The sequence below is a fragment of the Delphinus delphis genome, chromosome 12 (genome assembly GCF_949987515.2).
Source record: "Delphinus delphis chromosome 12, mDelDel1.2, whole genome shotgun sequence".
Lineage (NCBI taxonomy): Eukaryota > Metazoa > Chordata > Mammalia > Artiodactyla > Delphinidae > Delphinus > Delphinus delphis.
In genome coordinates this window covers 39386296-39403988 of record NC_082694.2, presented here as the reverse complement: position 1 = coordinate 39403988, position 17693 = coordinate 39386296, and positions in this window count along the sequence as shown.

Here is a 17693-nt window from a genome sequence, read left to right as displayed (position 1 = left end):
GTACATCTCTGAGCCAATCACGGTGTCTCTACAAGTCGGGAGCTGGGTGGAATTAGCCTCAATTGAATCACAAGGGCTGAGAGTGGGAAAAGAGTAGTGTCTCAAAGGAAACTTGGCATGCTATTAGCAGAAAAGGAGGGAATTATGCTTGTCAGGCAGAAGCAACAGAAGCTCGTTTTTTCATCTCTTAGTATAATACTAATCTCATCAGATAATTATGAGAATTAATGGAGATAACATGTATGAATGCATTTAATATAATCCCAGGCATATAGCAGGAGCCTAAAAGACATCTTTGCTCCATTGTAAGGAGTTTTAACAGAGTCAGAAACCAGGACAGACATTTCAGAGCAGAAGGCCAGTAAAGGAGGTAATGGCCTAGAATAGAGTCAGTTGGGAGAAGAAGAGATAGATTGAAGTGTGTGGCAGGGCAGGGGAGAGAGGTCCCAGAAGAAGAGTGTGGGAGTTCCCCAGAGTGGACCAGCAACTGGGAGCAGCTTCAGCTGATGAGGCTTTAGACCTGCAGGGGAGACAGCTGCGGTAGAAGGGGCAAGGACCGGGGTATCAGGCAAGGCCTGGCTGGAATCAGAACCCACTCAGTAGGGTTTGACTGAAGAGTTTAATGAAGGGGCTCTTTACAGAGGGGTTGTCAGGATGAAATGAACCCTGAGGGGTGTGGAGGTCCCAGGAGCAGCAAGAGAGGGCAGCAGTTTCCATCTCTCAGCTTGAGGGGCCTGGGAGGAGTCGTATTGCTGGAAGCCAGTGAGAGCTGGAGCCCCACCATGAGGAGGGGCCGCCTGGCAGGAACTGTCCTCACAGAGAGACACAACGGGGGGGCCAGTACCAAAGCCCTCTCCTCTGGTCCTCTGACCTGCTGGTGAGTCTGTTTCTGTTTTGTAAGTAAGCTCATTTGTATCATTTTTTAGATTCCACATATAAGCAATATCATATATTTGTCTTTATGTGTATGACTTACTTCACTTAGTGTGATACACCATCTCTTTTTTACTTTAAAAGATAAAGCAACATAGATTTATTTAAAGTTGTGAGTATGTTTCCCCAGTTCCTCCCTTGTTATTTCCTGTTCCCACATTCAGGCCTCCTCACCATCAGCAGTAATGTTTCTCTGCCTTGGGCTCTTTAATGACCATATCATTTTCTGAGGGTCTCTCCCACCATTTCCCTCTGTCTGTAAATTTCTGACACCAGAGCTGAACCCCAGAATCCCTCTTCACATTCATCTATCCAGTGAGAGGGTGAAAGCTGAGTCCTAGAAGTGTTAGATCTGGAAGGAATCTTATGTATCATCTAGAACCATCATTTCAACTTACTGATAAGGAAGCTGTGATCCAAACAGGAGACAGGACTTAGACAAGATTATATAGCCAATGTTTCAGATCCAATAATGTAATTTTTATTGTTTTTTAAAAAAATTATTGAAATATAGTTGATTTACAATGTTTTATTAGTTTCCAGTATAGAGCAAAGTGATTCAGATATATATATTCTTTTATATATATATATAGTTTTATATATATATTCTTTTTTAGATTCTTTTCCATTATAGGTTATTAATAAGATATTGAGTATAGTTCCCTGTGCTATACAGTAGGTCCTTGTTGGTTATCTATTTTATATATGGTAATATATATCTGTTTTATACATGGTAATAAAATATATGTGTATATTTTAAATCCAAACTTCTAAATGTATCCCTCCCCACCCTTTCCCCTTTGGTAACCATAAGCTTGTTTTCTGTATCTGTGAGTCTATTTCTCGTCTGTAAATAAGTTCATTTGCATCATTTTTAAAGATTCCACATATAAGCAATATCATATGATATTTGTCTTTCTCTGTCTGACTTACTTCACTTAGTATGATAATCTCTAGGCCCATCCATGTTGCTGCAAATGGCAGTATTTCATTCTTTTTTATGTCTGAGTAATATTCCATTGTGTATATATACCACATCTTCTTTATCCATTCATCTGTTGATGGACATTTAGGTTGCTTCTATGTCTTGGCTATTGTAAATGGTGCTGCTGTGGGGTGTATGTATCTTTTTGAATTATAGGTTTCTCTGGACATATGCCCAGGAGTGGGATTGCTGGAACATACAGTAACTCTATTTTTAGTTTTTTTAAGGAACCTCCATACTGCTCTCCACAGTGGCTGCACCAATTTACATTCCCACCAACAGTGTAGAAGTGTTCTTTTTTCACCACACCCTCTCCAGCACTTATTATTTGTAGAGTTTTGGACGATGGCCATCCTGGCCAGTGTGAGATGGTACCTCTTTGTAGTTTTGATTTGCATTTCTCTAATAATTAGTGATGTTGAGTATCTTTTCATGTACCTGTTGGCCATTTGTATGTCTTCTTTGGAGAAATGTCAATTTAGATCTTCTGTCCATTTTTTGATTGGATTATTTGTTGGGTTTTTTTTTTGGGTATTGAGCTGTATGAGCTGTCTGTATATTTTGGAAATTAATCTCGTCAGTTGCATCATTGGCAAATATTTTCTCCCATTCTGTCGGTTGTCTTTTCGTTTTGTTTATGGTTTCCTTTGTTTTGCAAAAGGTTTTAAGTTTAATTAGGTCCCATTTGTTTGCCTTTGTTCTTATTTCCATTACTCTAGGAGACAGATCCAAAAAACTATTGCTGCGATTTATGTCAAAGAGTGTTCTGCCTATATTTTCCTCTAGGAGTTTTATAGTATCCAGTCTTACCTTTAGGTCTTTAATCCATTTTGAGTTTATTTTTTGTATATGGTGTTGGAGAATGTTCTAATTTCATTCTTTTACATGTAGCTGTCCAGTTTTCCCAGCACCACTTACTGAAGAGACTGTCTTCTCCACTGTACATTCTTGCCTCCTTTGTCAGAGATTAATTGATCATATGTGCGTGCGTTTATTTCTGGGCTTTCTATGCTGTTCCATTGATCTATATGTCTGTCTTTGTGCTAGTACCATATTGTTTTGATATGGTACTAGCACCATATTGTTTTGATATGGTGCTAGCACCATATTGTTTTGATATGGTACTAGTACCATAGTACCATATTGTTTTGATATGGTGCTAGCACCATATTGTTTTGATATGGTACTAGTACCATATTGTTTTGATGACCGTAGCTTTGCAGTATAGTCAAGTAACTTTGATCTCAAGACTTTCATGCAGTCATGCATGCATTCATTCTTCAGCTTGGGTATTTGACAAATATTTTTGCATAACTATCATGTACCAAGCACCAGATAAGTGAGATAGACAGAGCCCTGCCCTCACAGAGCTTTTATTCTCTCAGGGGATATAGGCAGTATGAACCATTTTCACATAGGTTTATAGCTCAGAGCTTTTTTCCTTAAACCTCACAGCTGGTATTTGGACAAAGAATCTGACTCTCCTCATCTACGAAAGACTGTACATCTACAGTTTAGATACACATCACTTACAATCATTCTCACAAGACTGACAAGAATAGCACCAAACTACTCTCTTTAATCTGAGCTGTGATGACAAGAACAAAAACGAAAATTTACACACTAAAGCATCATCCTTCCCCAGAAAGATTGTGTGCATAAAGAAAGAGCATGGACTTAGGAATCAGAAAGACCTGAATTTTAAACTCTGATCTTCTTTTTTTCCCTGATCTACTCTTAATACTTACTGGCTGTGTAACACTGTGTAAGTGACTTCACCCCTCTGGGCCTCATTATGTATACAAAATTTCCTCATCTATGAAAAGGCGGTGACAATGCTGTTTCATAGAGTTATACAGTATTAAATGAGATAATGGGTGCAGTGCACTCCACACAGTGCTCAAAATACATCAGCAACTTTTCTTTCTCTACCACTCTCTCTTCTATCGTTAGCACTGACAGTTGCATGGCTGGTACCTTTGAAGAAATCATAGCATTTAGGGGACTTAGTAAAATGAGTAAAATGAGGCACCTGAGGCAGGTGATCTAATCACAAACAAAACTTACGACCACTTTTCCTTTTATTTCCCAGGATTGTTTTGTTCTTTTTTTTGCAGTATACAAGCCTCTCACTGTTGTGGCCTTTGCTGTTGCAGAGCACAGGCTCTGGACGCGCAGGCTCAGCGGCCGTGACTCGGGGCCCAGCCGCTCTGCCGCATGTAGGAATCTTCCCCGACCTGGGTACGAACCTGTGTCTCTTGCATCAGTAGGCGCACTCTCAACCACTGCGCCACCAGGGAAGCCCAGGGCCGTTTTATTCTTGAAAGCTATTAAACACATTCTTTGCACTTATTAATGTATTCGAGTCTGCCCCCTAGTGGTCACGGTACACAGTGCCAGTTTTGCTAATGACACTTCAGCCCACAAAACTTTCCCCCCATCTGTGTTTGATTAACCTTCAGTGGTGCTTCTTGGCCCTAGTCACAACGCATTTTTATCCCAACAGAAAAACTAAATAGGAACAACTGTGACCAAAGTTAATAAGATCGGTTCTTTAACATGGAGGTTAATCCTGGCTGAACGTTCAAATCACGCACACATGCACGCACACACACACGCAAATACAAAATCAGTGTCTGGGCCCCACCCCAAACCGGTTGAACCTGAACCTCTGGGGAGCAGGTCTGCACATGGAAGGTTTACAAAGCTCCCCAGGTGATTCTGATGAACAGCCAGGATTCAGACAAATGAAAACTCTATTAGAACTTGACGAATGATAAATGACAGCAAAGACTATCCCCTTGAAGGCAGCCCTCTCAGAAGCCTCCAAGCTCTGTGGAGATGCTGTCCAGGCTCAAAATGGTTTTATCTCCTCTTGGGGAGTTGCTTTCAGATCATATGGCATATATTTTGGAACAATCTCAATATTGGCAATGTTTTGTCTTTTGACAGTGAATTTGAGTGAGTTTGAATAAAAATCCTGAAGTGATTCTAAAATCAAGCCAGCTGACTATGCTGGACCATTTTTCAGGATAAGCTGGGTAAGACCATTTTTGGTCAAAAACAACATATGGCCAAGGGGATGGATTTGTCTCGTGCACCTCATAATTGACACAAAAGGCAATTCCAAAAGAGGGCCACAAACACTTTTATTAGTAACAGCTGTATTGGAGCCTGTGTACTGCTCCCCAAAGTACCATCTTTAAAAGGCAATGTTCATCTGGACATGTGAAGTCTGATGGGACTATTAAAAAAACTGCCTCATTACTTAAGGGTCAAACCCGAATTTAGAATTGAAAGGGGGAAAACTGATGGGAAGAGTCAGACCAGGACAGCCCCTGGGTTTTATGGAACTCTGTTCATGCTCCAACACTGTCAGCATCCAATTTGCCACATTTAAGAAGGACCCGACTCCAGGCTGGCAGAGCACTTGCCAGCACTAGGAGCCGCTGAGGGTCTCTGTCCAGGAGCACCAGGACCCTCAGGAAGTTCTGTGGCTGAGTGAGATGACTAAAAATTGCGTTGTGATCTTCGTCTGCTCTCTGAACCCTCATAATGAAATTCTCCAACATTACGTCAGATAACTCCTAACAGACGAGCACACAAAACACAGGTGAGGGCTTCCCTGGTAGCGCAGTGGTTAAGAATCCTCCTGCCAATGCAGGGGACATGGGTTCGAGCCCTGGTCCGGGAAGATCCCACATGCCACGGAGCAACTAAGCCCGTGCACCACAACTACTGAGCCTGTGCTCTAGAGCCTGCAAGCCACAACTACTGAGCCCATGAGCCACAACTGCTGAAGCCCACGTGCCACAACTACTGAAGCCCACATGCCTAGAGCCCATGCTCCGCAACAAGAGAAGCCACTGCAATGAGACGCCTGAGCACCTCAACGAAGAGTAACCTCTGCTCGCCGCAACTAGAGAAAGCCCGCGTGCAGCAACGAAGACCCAACACAGCCCCCAAAAATAAACAAATAAAATAAACAAATTTATTTTTTTAAAAATAAGACACTGGTGAGCCCTCTTCGTCAGTCACAAATCAGATGGACTTTATTTCCAACTCCAATATTTTGCAGTTATTTTCTTTCCCAGGTGAGATTTTATTCCTCTCTCCTACCTCCTCTATCTAATGTGAACATTAACCACCGGGCCCTCCTGTTTGGAGTCTCCTGTCTCAACAATGGTGTTTTCCAATGTGTATTCCAAGGAACACTGGTTTCCTAGTATCTATTCATTCATTTATTCAATAAATATTTGTTGAGCACCTTGTGTGTTCCAGGCGGGGGCAGATCCAGGTTTTACAGGACCTGAAGCTTATAACAATCGTGGAGGTCCTTTTTAAGGGAAAGAACACAAAACTGAATACAAAACTAGATACAGGGACACAAAAGGGCAATCCTGAAGCTTAAGCCCCCTTACTTTATGGTGCCTTTGTGAACAGTTCCAGGCACAATCCTGGGCATAGAATCGTGAATAAAACTGACCTGTCCTTGTGAAGTGTACATTCTAAAGGGATAGAAATAAGAGCTGGAAATTAATAGAATTTAGAGGGGGGAAAATCCAGGATTATATGTTTGAGAACTAAGGAGCTAAACAAAATTAAACAAATTTCTTCATTTAAGGGCTTCTTAGAGCCATTAAAATGCTGATGTGCCCATGATTCTCCAAGAGGGGAACCGTGTTTTCATCATTCCCCAGCTTTATTTATCAGAGAATCCTTCTTTTGTGAGGTATCCCTGTGGACTAAACTCTGTGAAACCCACTTTGGGGAAATCCTGCCCTATAATGTATTGGAAGCTCAGCACATGACATCATCTGTCATCTGCCATGAAACGGCGTCCCCTTCTTATTTGGGAAAAGCATTTGGTTCCTGTGCTAATGAAATAATTTAAATCATTTCTCATTATTGTCATTTTTCTAACCCCTCTTTTAGTGTTTTAGGCATTTGGAACAATTGTCTCCTCTGCTTCCAACATTTCAGACTATAAATCTCAAAAAAAACATGTTTTAAAACCTTTCCAATCCGGCCTTGGATTTTACACAGCATGGGTTCCGCCTAAAGTAACGAAGAATTCACCTTATGAGGGATTCTCAAATTTAGAAATGCAAAATACCAGGACACCTCGTGGCTTAAAAATCATCTGTTATCCTCCAGAATCACAGAAGAGTCAGCATTTGGGGTCATAAATCTGCCTTCACACTTCCCTTCAACCCCTCCACCAGGGTGAGAAGGCTCTTGTGTGGGGCCTTGCTTTCCAGTGGTAAGAATTATATTTGTCTTGGGTGCTGGTTCCAGAGACATCTGTGATGGCAGCCCATCCAGCTCTGTTCTCAGTGAGCTAACTTTAGCAGCAGATTCTGCATCTGTTGGTGGAGTTTGACACAGCATATGTTTTCCAAAGCAGCCCTTCCCAATAGCTGACTCCCTTCTTATGTGAGGACATTTAATATATCCTGAGAACTAATCAACTCCCCTCTTTCCCAAATGTTTAAGCTATTTTAAATTTCATCCAGTTTAACAAGCAGTCATGTGTGGAGCCCACCTTTTGATTTCAAAATAAATAAAAAAGAATTTCTATGACTCACAATAGATTTCACCTCTGGGCAGGCCAGCAAATTTATCCACACCTTTCTCCAAATAAAGTCCTTCTCTCATATGTTTCCTGACATGATTATTAACCTTTTAACCTCTTGAAGGGATTAAATACAAGTGAACCCCATTGTGGTGGTTTTTAAATATGTCCACAATTTCTTTGACACTTCTCTCCTCAAAAGGTGGAGCCTAATACCCCTCCCCTTGAGCGTGGGTTGGACTTAGTGACATGCTTCTAACAAAGAGAATATAGCAAAGTGGCAGTGTGTGACTTACAAGCCTGGGTTATAAAAGGCACTGTGGCCTCTTCTCTGTTTTTTCTTGGATTACTCATTCTGGGGAAAACCAGCTGCCACATAATGAAGACATTCAGGCAGATCTATGGAGAGATCCACATGGTGAGGAACTCAGGTCTCTTGCCAACAGCCAGCCAGGAACTGAGGATTTTGCCCACAGCCTTGTGAGGAAGCCATCTTGGAAGTGGATCCTCCCGTCAAGCCTTCAGATGACCACAGCCTCAGCCAACTTCTTGACTTGGACCACATGCAAGTCTCTGAGACCGAATCACCCAGTTAAGCTGCTCCCAAATTCCTGAACTACTATGTGAGATAATAAATGTTTATTGTTGTCTTAAGCCATTAAGGTTTGCAGTGATTTGTTACACAGCAATAGCTAACTAATACAACCATCCTAAATGTTCTTGTATGATATTCCAGCTGTACTCCCTGAGGCACTTGTCTCTTCTGTCTGAAACAGTTGGGCTGGATTAGCCAGGAGTGTAATTACTTCAGTAATTGGAAGGATGTCCATGGGCTTTACCCTATGGGTAAAATTAAGTCCTATTAATATAGTGGAACTAGCTTCTACTAGTCCCAAGGCCTGCTTTCAAGATTCCCAGCCCCTGAGAGTGGGGAGTGCCCCCAGAACTGCTGGTTTAATCCTATCTTCTTCTCACATGCCATATAGCTGTCACTGCTCATCTCCAAAGCCCATCTTCATGCTTCCCCAGACCACTGCTGAAGCTGCCATCACTTTCCACTTCTTGGCTACAGAGTCACACTCCCTGAGCCCTGTCATTGGCACTCTATCTAACAGCTGTCCTTCCCTCTGTTAGTATCTTTTAGAGATGTCTCAAAGCAGTTTTCGGGCTCCTTGAACTTGACACACACAGTCTTCTGCAGGGAGGATGCCACCACGAGGGTGACACATGCAGGGCAGCAGCCAGCACACCAGAGAAAGACCACTGCCCCCTTTTGACCCCCAGAGCCCTATTTCTGATTTGGCTAATCATGCCTAACACTTGTTTGTTAGAGTAAATTCTCCCCCAGCAGGCCCCTCCCTGCATTTTTTTCTAAGACTTTATTTATTTAGAGCAGTTTTAGGTTCACAGCAAAACTGAGGGGAAGGTAGAGAGATTTCCCACGTACCCCTTGCTCCACACATGCATATTCCCCCCATTAACATTCCTCACCAGAGTGGTATATTTGTCACAACTGATGAATCTACACTGACACATCATAATCACCCAAAGTTCATAGTTTATAGTAGGGTTCACTCTTGGGAGTTGTGCAGTCCATGGGTTTGGACAAATGTATAATGACATGTATCCATCATTATAGCATCATACAGAGTATTTTCAATGCCCTAAAAATCCTCTGTACATCTCCTATTTATCCTTCCTCCATCCCCAACTCCTGGCAACCACTGATCTTTTTACTGTCTCCATAGTTTTGCCTTTTCCAGAGTGTCACATAGTTGGAATCATACAGTGTGTAGCCTTTTCAGATTGGCTTCTTTCACTTAGTAATGGATTTAAGATTCCTCCATGTCTTTTCAGGGCTTGAAAGCTCATTTCATTTTAATGCTAAATAACATTCCATTTTCTGGATATACCATAGTTTATCCATTCACCTACAGAAGGACATCATGGTTGCTTCCAGGTTTGGGCAATTATGAATAAAGCTGCTATAAACATCTGTGTGCAGGTTTTTTTTAATTTTTCAACTCCTTTGGGTAAATACCAAGGAGCACAATTGCTGGGCCGTGTGGTAAGAGTGTGGATAGTTTGTAAGAAACTGCCAAACTGTCTTCCAAAGTGGCTCTACTATTTTGCATCCTCACCAGCAATGAATGAGAGTGACTGCTGCTTCACATCCCCACCAGCATTTGGTGTTGTCAGTGTTCTAAATTTTGGCCATTCTTATAGGTGTGTAGCAGTACCTCACTGTTGCTTTAATTTGCATTTCCCGAATGACATATGATGTGGAGCATCTTTTCATACATATGCTTATTTGCCAACCTTATATCTTGTCTGATATATATATATATATATATATATATATATATATATATATATATATATATATATGTAACAGACATGAGGTGTCTTTGGCTTCGGCTTTACACTTTTTAATTGAGTTGTTTCGTTTTCTTATTGTTGAGTTTTAAGAATTCTTTGTATATTTTGGATACCAGTCCTTTATACTCTCCTTGCATTCTAGTGACCACCACCATCAGCAAACACAAATAAGTCCATCAAATATTCCTACACAAATGTGAATCCTAGTCATTTATCTTATATAAGTTATTTTCTTAAAATCTCCTTGGCCCCCAGAACAGTAAAATAACCCTTCCTACGCATGGAGAAGCTCTCAATTTTTAATCTTAATAGGCTATTAAAAAATAACATTTCTAAGACAAGTGCATATGTGTATGTGTTGGTGGAAGGAAGCAGTGACTGACCTGTCAATGGTTTCTTTCTGGAAAATATGATGGCTATTTTTATGAAACACCGAAACCTCGGATTTTCAGAATTCCCCCAAATACATTATGCAACATACTAGCTCCGCAAGACGTTGGGGGGCGGGGTGGGATTCTGTGATCATCTTTGGGAAATGCCAAAATTAAGGTGCTTCTCTGCTGTTGGACTTCTTCAAGCCTTTAATATGCTAATGTTAACCATTAGGTGATCCTAAAATAAGGTTTTAGATTAGGTGCACTGTTTCCCAAACTCACTTCACCACAAAGCATCTCATGGAACTAGTGTTATATGGAACACACTTTGTAAAATCCTGGGCAAGACCTAACCCCAGAGAAAACGGAATGTAGCAAAAATCAAAAGCTCTTTAATCAAAAACTTCCTGTCCTAGATCATCCAGGTCACTCAAATTTAACCTGCTTCTAACAAGTCTTAAGAATGTGCAGGGAAAATTGTTCCTTAAAGACATAGATCTGAGGTCCAAAGAATCTTTATACCAAAGTAAGCTTGTTAGCCTATTTTTCTCTCCAAGGATAGAAGAAAGACAAGGGTGCTCAGTAGATATTTTTTGGTAAGCCGAATCCAAATTTGCTCTCAGTCATTGAACTAGGACCAAGATCTCCCACCTCAAGCCCCAACTGAAAGCTGGGATGCCTGGGCAGAGAATCATCATAGTCAAGGCCCACATCCCATCCCTCCCTGTCAAAACACCTCCATAAAGAAGGTGGGAGATGCAGGAGGGGGAGAGGGAGAAAAAAACTTTATTCTTTCAACATTGACCCATTTTGTTCAGGTCTAACAACTCAAAAGCAGCAGAGTCATTGAAACACGGATTGTAAAACTATAACACTCCTCAATTACTTCTTGTTGGCCAGACAAGCAAACCTATTATTTGACAATGCATCATGCTCCAAGAAAGTAAACTTTATCATACAGAGGTCATGAGAAAAAGACCACAGGTACAGTTTGCTAACCTCCACTAGATAATTTTTCACAGTTATCATCCAAGCACTGTAAAAGCACAAAAGATACGTTATCTTTGGGCTCAGTTTATTATAACGTGTGGGTGAAACTCCTATAAAACCACTTACTAGGTAACTGTTGCACGTTCTCCTGCACAGAAAGTCAGATCAGTAAAACATCTTTTTGACAGTGTCTTTTTAAGTGTCAGGAATAAAAGGACGTGCTCTTAAAGGAAAAGTAGCACACAATTTATCACCCCCTCACTTTCCCACACGTACACACACAGATCCCCATCGCCTCTCTGCATGCCAGAGACACTCAAAAGAATCCTTCTCAGTAGTCTCATTTCTTTTAGAGCTGAGTATTTCACGGCAGAACTGTTCCTGGATAAAGCGGCAAGTAACATTAATTCAAGATACTATAGGAGCCAGCAGTTCAAGTACTAGTCGTGGTATTTTTTCCCCTAGAGTCATCATATTGAGTAAGACCCAGGAAATACAAGATAAAAGGACGATGGATTCCCTCAGCAAATGCTCTCAAGAGTCTCAAATTTAACATTAGAGCCTAAGAGAGGTCATCTAACTCTAGCTTAAAACTTAGATTTTTTTAAAGAGCTTACCTCTCTCCCACAGTAATGTCTTCACAGTCCTTGGGGATACATGGAGAGGGGGGGCAAGTCTTGGATGATTAAATCCCAAGATGTATAATGACATCCCAGGAAACTCAGGGTTCACCCTTCTATCCCCAAAAGGAAAGACAAGTTAAAGAGTGTGAGATGGGGAATTCCTCCCACAATGCAGTTCTCTTTAGAATTCACTTCTTACAATGGTCCACAACTAACAGCTACATTCTCCATCCATTCAAGCAAAGGAAACCGCTTTTATTTATATTTATTTATATATATATATATATATATATATATATATATATATATATTTGTTCATTTTCACCAAGAACTTTATTGAACAACATATTCACCCTTTTGTTCCACTACCTTCTGCCATTTTTCAGGCAACTTCATAATTCCATCTTCCCAAAATTTTTTATCTTTTTGAGCAAAGAACTGTTCCAGGTGCCTTTTACAGTCTTCCAGGGAATTAAAATTTTTTCCATTGAATTTCCATTTCCATTACAAGAATTTTGTAAAGACTGAAATAAATGGAAATCCACAGGTGCAATGTCTGGTGAATACGGCGGATGACACCAAACTTTGCAGCCAACCTGTAACAGTTTTTGCCTGGTCATCAAAGAAACAAGCCGTCTTGCGTTATCCTGATGGAAGATTATGCGTTTTCTAAAGTTGACCAATTCCGGACAATTTCTGTCGAGTGCTGGGAAGCAGCTTTTTAGATTGCTACACACAAGAGCAATTTTTTTCAAAGGATACTGACAGAAATCTGTTGGGTGGGGGTGGTTAGTCATATCTCCCCACAAAGATCTGCTGAATAAATATCGAGGGGCTTATATGTTCCCAATACAAAATAGGGACTGTGAGAAAATCAAAAGAGAGAGAATATGCAATCCCCATGCTTGAAAAATTTATAATTTTGTTGAAGAAATGAGACTTTTACACAGACGACAAAGAACAATCAGCAAAATGCTAAAATGGTTGTCTTCTGGTTGAAATGTTTCTTCATTACCAAAATATGTTTGGGAGCCAGCAAAAAGAAATACATAGAGTTCCTTTACCTGGAGCCTAGCTCAAAAATAACCTCTAGGAACGTGAAATACAGCCACGAACCTTTAAGGCTAAGCAAAACCTCACTTCCAAATAAGTTTCCTATATCCAGCCATGTCGAAAGGTTTTTGAGATATTTCTAGTGAGTTCCTCATGTATTCAGTCACTCAACAAACATGTATGGAGCCCTCTCCATGGGTTGGGTACACGGGCTACAGGAGTAAAAGCCCTAGTCAATGCCCTCCCAGGGCCAGAGTTAGGCGTGGGATCTATCCTGCACCTCAGGTAATCACACATGGGGAAATGTAAGACAGAGCAAGTGGATCACAGAAAATTTCTCAAAGGAAATTGATATCTGAGTTGAGGTATGAAGGTTAGTGGGTGTTAGCCAGTTGGAAAGGGGTGAAGGAAAAACATGCAGCACACGCAAGGGCCAAGAGGCTTGGGAAACGGTGCGGTCACAGGCTTGGCTTGTTTGGAGAAGAAGATGTAAGAAGAGTTCAGAGGAAAGCAAAGTGTTTTGTTTTTTTTGTTTTTTTTTTGATGTGGACCATTTTATTTTTAAGTCTTTATTGAATTTGTTACAATATTTCTTCTGTTTTATGTTTTGGTTTTTTGGCCAGGAGGCACATGGAATCTTAGCTCCCCGACCAGGGATCGAACCTGCACCCCCTGCTTTAGAAGGTGAAGTCTTAACTGGACCACCAGGGAAGTACCAGAAAGATCATTTTTGGGTAAGAGATCTGGGGAGACTTCATGGAAGAAGTGAGGTTTGGAGCAGAGACTTGGAAAACGGGTAGAATTTCAGTTAGATGAAGAGAGAAGATGGGGGGAGGGCAATGTTTCAGTATTCCTTAGTTTCTTGCACATTGCCTGGCATGAATAGTGCTCAGAAAGCATTATTAAATGTTGAAAAAGTAAACCAAGTTATCCAGGCAGAAGAGCGAGCTCAAGACATGTTTGGAATGGTGAGTTGTCTGATTTGCTGGAAGTATAGAATCCTTACAGGGAAGACATAGGAGATAAGGCAGGAAAAATAAACTGAGGTCAGATTAAAGAAGTCTTATCTCTCAGTTAAGGAATGAGAGGAAAGGCTCTAAGCAATGGAGATCCATCAATGAATTCTGAGCAAGATAGTTGCAAAACCAAACTGTGCTAGAGATCATTTGGTAGGATGGAGGAAAGCGGGACCCAAGTCCACAGGCCAGTTAAGATGCTGAGGATACAGGACTTCCCTGGTGGCGCAGTGGTTAAGAATCCGCCTGCCAATGCAGAGGACACGGGTTCGAGCCCTGGTCCAGGAAGATCCCACATGCCATGGAGAAACTAAGCCCATGCACCACAACTACTGAGCCCGCGCTCTAGAGCCCACGAGCCACAACTACTGAGCCCATGTGCCACGATGACTGATGCCGGTGCGCCTAGAGCCGGTGCTCTGCAACAAGAGAAGCCACCGCAATGAGAAGCCCGCGCACTGCAACGAAGAATAGCCCCACTTGCCGCAACCAGAGAAAGCCCGTGTTGTTGCACGCAGCAACAAAGACCCAATGCAGCCCAAAATTTTAAAAATAAATAAATGTATATATTAAAAAAAAGATGCTAAGGATGCAATCCATTGTGAAATAATTAGGTGGGGGCCAGGTGGGGGCAGAAGGAAGAGAAGAGACTTGTGGATTCACTGGTTAGAGAGCTCTAAGGACAGAAGGGTTACAATGCTCCAGAGGTTTTAGGCTCTATGTTCCAGATATCCAACGTTGCATAAAAAACAAAAGTTTTAATCCTGAAACATAATGGCTTAAAACAGCAATCATTTATTTTGCTTAGACGTAAGCAATTTGGGCAGGGCTCAGTGGGGATGGCTCATTTATGCTCCATGTAGCATCAGTCAGGGCAGCTGACTGAGGGCTAGGGGACCCTCTTCCCAAATGGCTCGCTCACACAACTGGCACCTTGGTGCTGGCAGTCTCTGGGAGCTCAGCTGGAACTGAGGGGTGAGAGCCCTCAGATTCTCTCCATGCGGTCCCCTCCTTGTGCCTGGGTTTCCTCACAGCATGGTGGTTTATTCCAAGGGCAAGCGTCATAAGAGAGAGAGGTAGGCAGAAGCTGTATGTCTTTTATGGCCCAGACTTGGAAGTCACACAGCATCACTTCTGCTGTTCTGTGTTAATAGAAGTCAGCTCAGAGGCTCAATCTGTTCAAGGGAACAGGGCAAGACTTCACCTCTTAATGGGAGAGTGGCAAGGTTCTAGAGGTGCACGTGGGATAGGAAATATTGTGTAGCCTGTATTGGGTTAAATAGTGTCCTTCCAAAATTCATGTCGACCCATACCTGGGAATGTGACCTAACTTAGAAATAGGGTCTTTGCAGATGTAATTAAGATGAGTTCATACTGGATTCGGGGAGGTCCTAAATCCAATGACTGATGTCTTTACAAAAAGAAGAATGACACACAGACACAGAGGAGACACACAGAGAAGATGGCCATATGAAGACAGAGGCAGAGATTGGAGTTATGCCCACACAAGCCAAGGAATGCCAGGAGCCACCAGAAGCTGGAAGAAGCAAGGAGAGATCCTCCCTAGAGCCTTCAGAGGGAGCACAGCCCTGGAGACACCTTGATTTTGGACTTCTGGCCTCCAAAACAGTGAACGAATACATTTCTGTAGCTTGAAGACACCACGTTTGTGATCATTTGTTACAGCAGCCCTAGGAAATGAATACATGGCCTTTTTAGAGAATGCCACCTGCTATGCTCTGTGGCTTGAAGACGGGAGTATAGTCTTGAAACATAACATCAGGAGGAAGAACTGGCCAAGAGGGGTAGGTTCTAGTTTCAGGATTTGCTCCGTGGAGTTTGTTGGGTGCGGCAAATGCCAGGATGGTGCCGGTTTGAAATATGGGGCTGGTGCTTAGAGAACTAGGCTGGGGCTAGAGATGCAGTTTGAAAATCTTGGCAATCAGCAAGAAGCTCGGCACAAAGTCAGACATCCTCTGCATTACCACTTCCTCCTGGGGCTGCATCAGGTGACCACACATGATTTGACATTTTAATTATTTATAGTGCACAGTCTAAAGTGGTGTTCAACCAGCCTAATGACTCGGGGTGATTGAATCAAGGGAGAAGGTGATTCGAGCTCTACATGGAGAGTTTCTAATAGACTTCTCTAGAGTTTACAGCTGAAGGGAAGAACCGCTCCCTCTGTTTTCTAATAGCCTAACAAACCTCTCTAAGTCTTCTTCCAAGACCCCAAAGGTACCCGCCAATTGCTCTTTCATTCGAGAGCCAAAATGAGTACAATAAGTTTTGTGGCTGGCACAGATGAAATTAGGAATTTGTCAGTGAAATGTTCTATATACTGATTTTCCTGACAACCCTCTCATGGTCTTAGATAGCAGTCCCTGATCAACCAGATGCCAATTACAAGAGAACAGCCGTTTCACTCATCCAAATATTTCCACTTTGCTCAAAATGGATTCCAAAGAGTCCTGGGGTTCTCGGGGATGCTTTAAATCCTTTTTCCTGGCTGGATGGCATTTTAGGTTTTCTGTGTAAGACTCTCATGCTTCATTGCAAAGCTCAAAAAGAAATCGTATCTCAGTTTCTATCTCCCCGCCCCAGCCCCACCCCTTGGTAGGGCATTTATTAATTTAGATTTCCTGGGAACTCAGGTCCCCCCCTGGCTGGGCCTGGTAACAAAATCCCATTAAAGATAATGAATTATTTTCCAAAACTTTTTGGGCTGTTGGTTTTCCTGAAAGGTGCAGAGGGACAGATTTTTTTTTTGTGGGGCACTAAGCTGAGACCGTTGTGGATGAGTCCTTGGAGGACTCTTTGGGGATGAGAAGAAGATAGAGAGAAGGACCAGAAGGGGCTCCCCAGGGAGGAAAATGGGAGAGGGTGGAGCCAAGGAGGAAAGGGGGAAAATAATGAGGCGTGGGGGGAGAAAGACACAGAGATCCCTTGTTGCCACAAGACCACTGAAGACTCTGCAAGTGTTCCACGGGTTCTGAGAGTAGGTGAGCCAGAAAGCTCCCCTCCATAGTCGGGCACTTGGGGGGCAGGGGACAGAGTCTATGGACTCCAGAAAGGCAGGATGGGAGCAGATCGTGGGCCAGCCTCAGGAAGGCTTGCTTCAGAGCCCAGAGAAGTTCCTGTCCCCCTCTTCATACTCCCAAGTGAAGGCAACACTCTAGTAAGAACTTGGGGTGGGGGGGAAGGGGTTCGACTCCTTTCTATACAAGTCTCCAAATAAAGACTAAATTTTTTTTTCTGGAAGAGGCAGTGGCTTGCTGGTTATACTTTAATAGAAATTTAAGCCCATAGTTTTTCCAAGTTCTAGAGAATAATAAAATTAATAAAACAGCGAACGTTTAGCACTTAGTGTATACCAAGGATTGTGTTAAGTAGTTTATGCATATTAGCTTATTTAAACCTTACAAGTTCTCTATGACGCTGGTACTATGATCAGATGAGAGAACTAAGACATAGACAGGTTATAAAGTTTGCCCAGGGTCACTCAGAGCCAGGATTTGAACTAAGCTGTCCAACAGCAGAGCCCTGGGCCACTGTAACAAACGTTAGGAGGCATATCATCCTGAATAAAGTGAGCTAATTATGAGGTTCTTTACTGAGGGCCTCTGCACAGGGCAGAGCAGACGTTACAGGATCATGGTTAAAGCCGGAAGGACTTTAGCAATCACTGGTCCCAGTCTGGGAACCTGAGGCAATAGGGATTACTTGGTCAAGGTCCCACAACTACTTTGTGACAGAGTTGGGTTA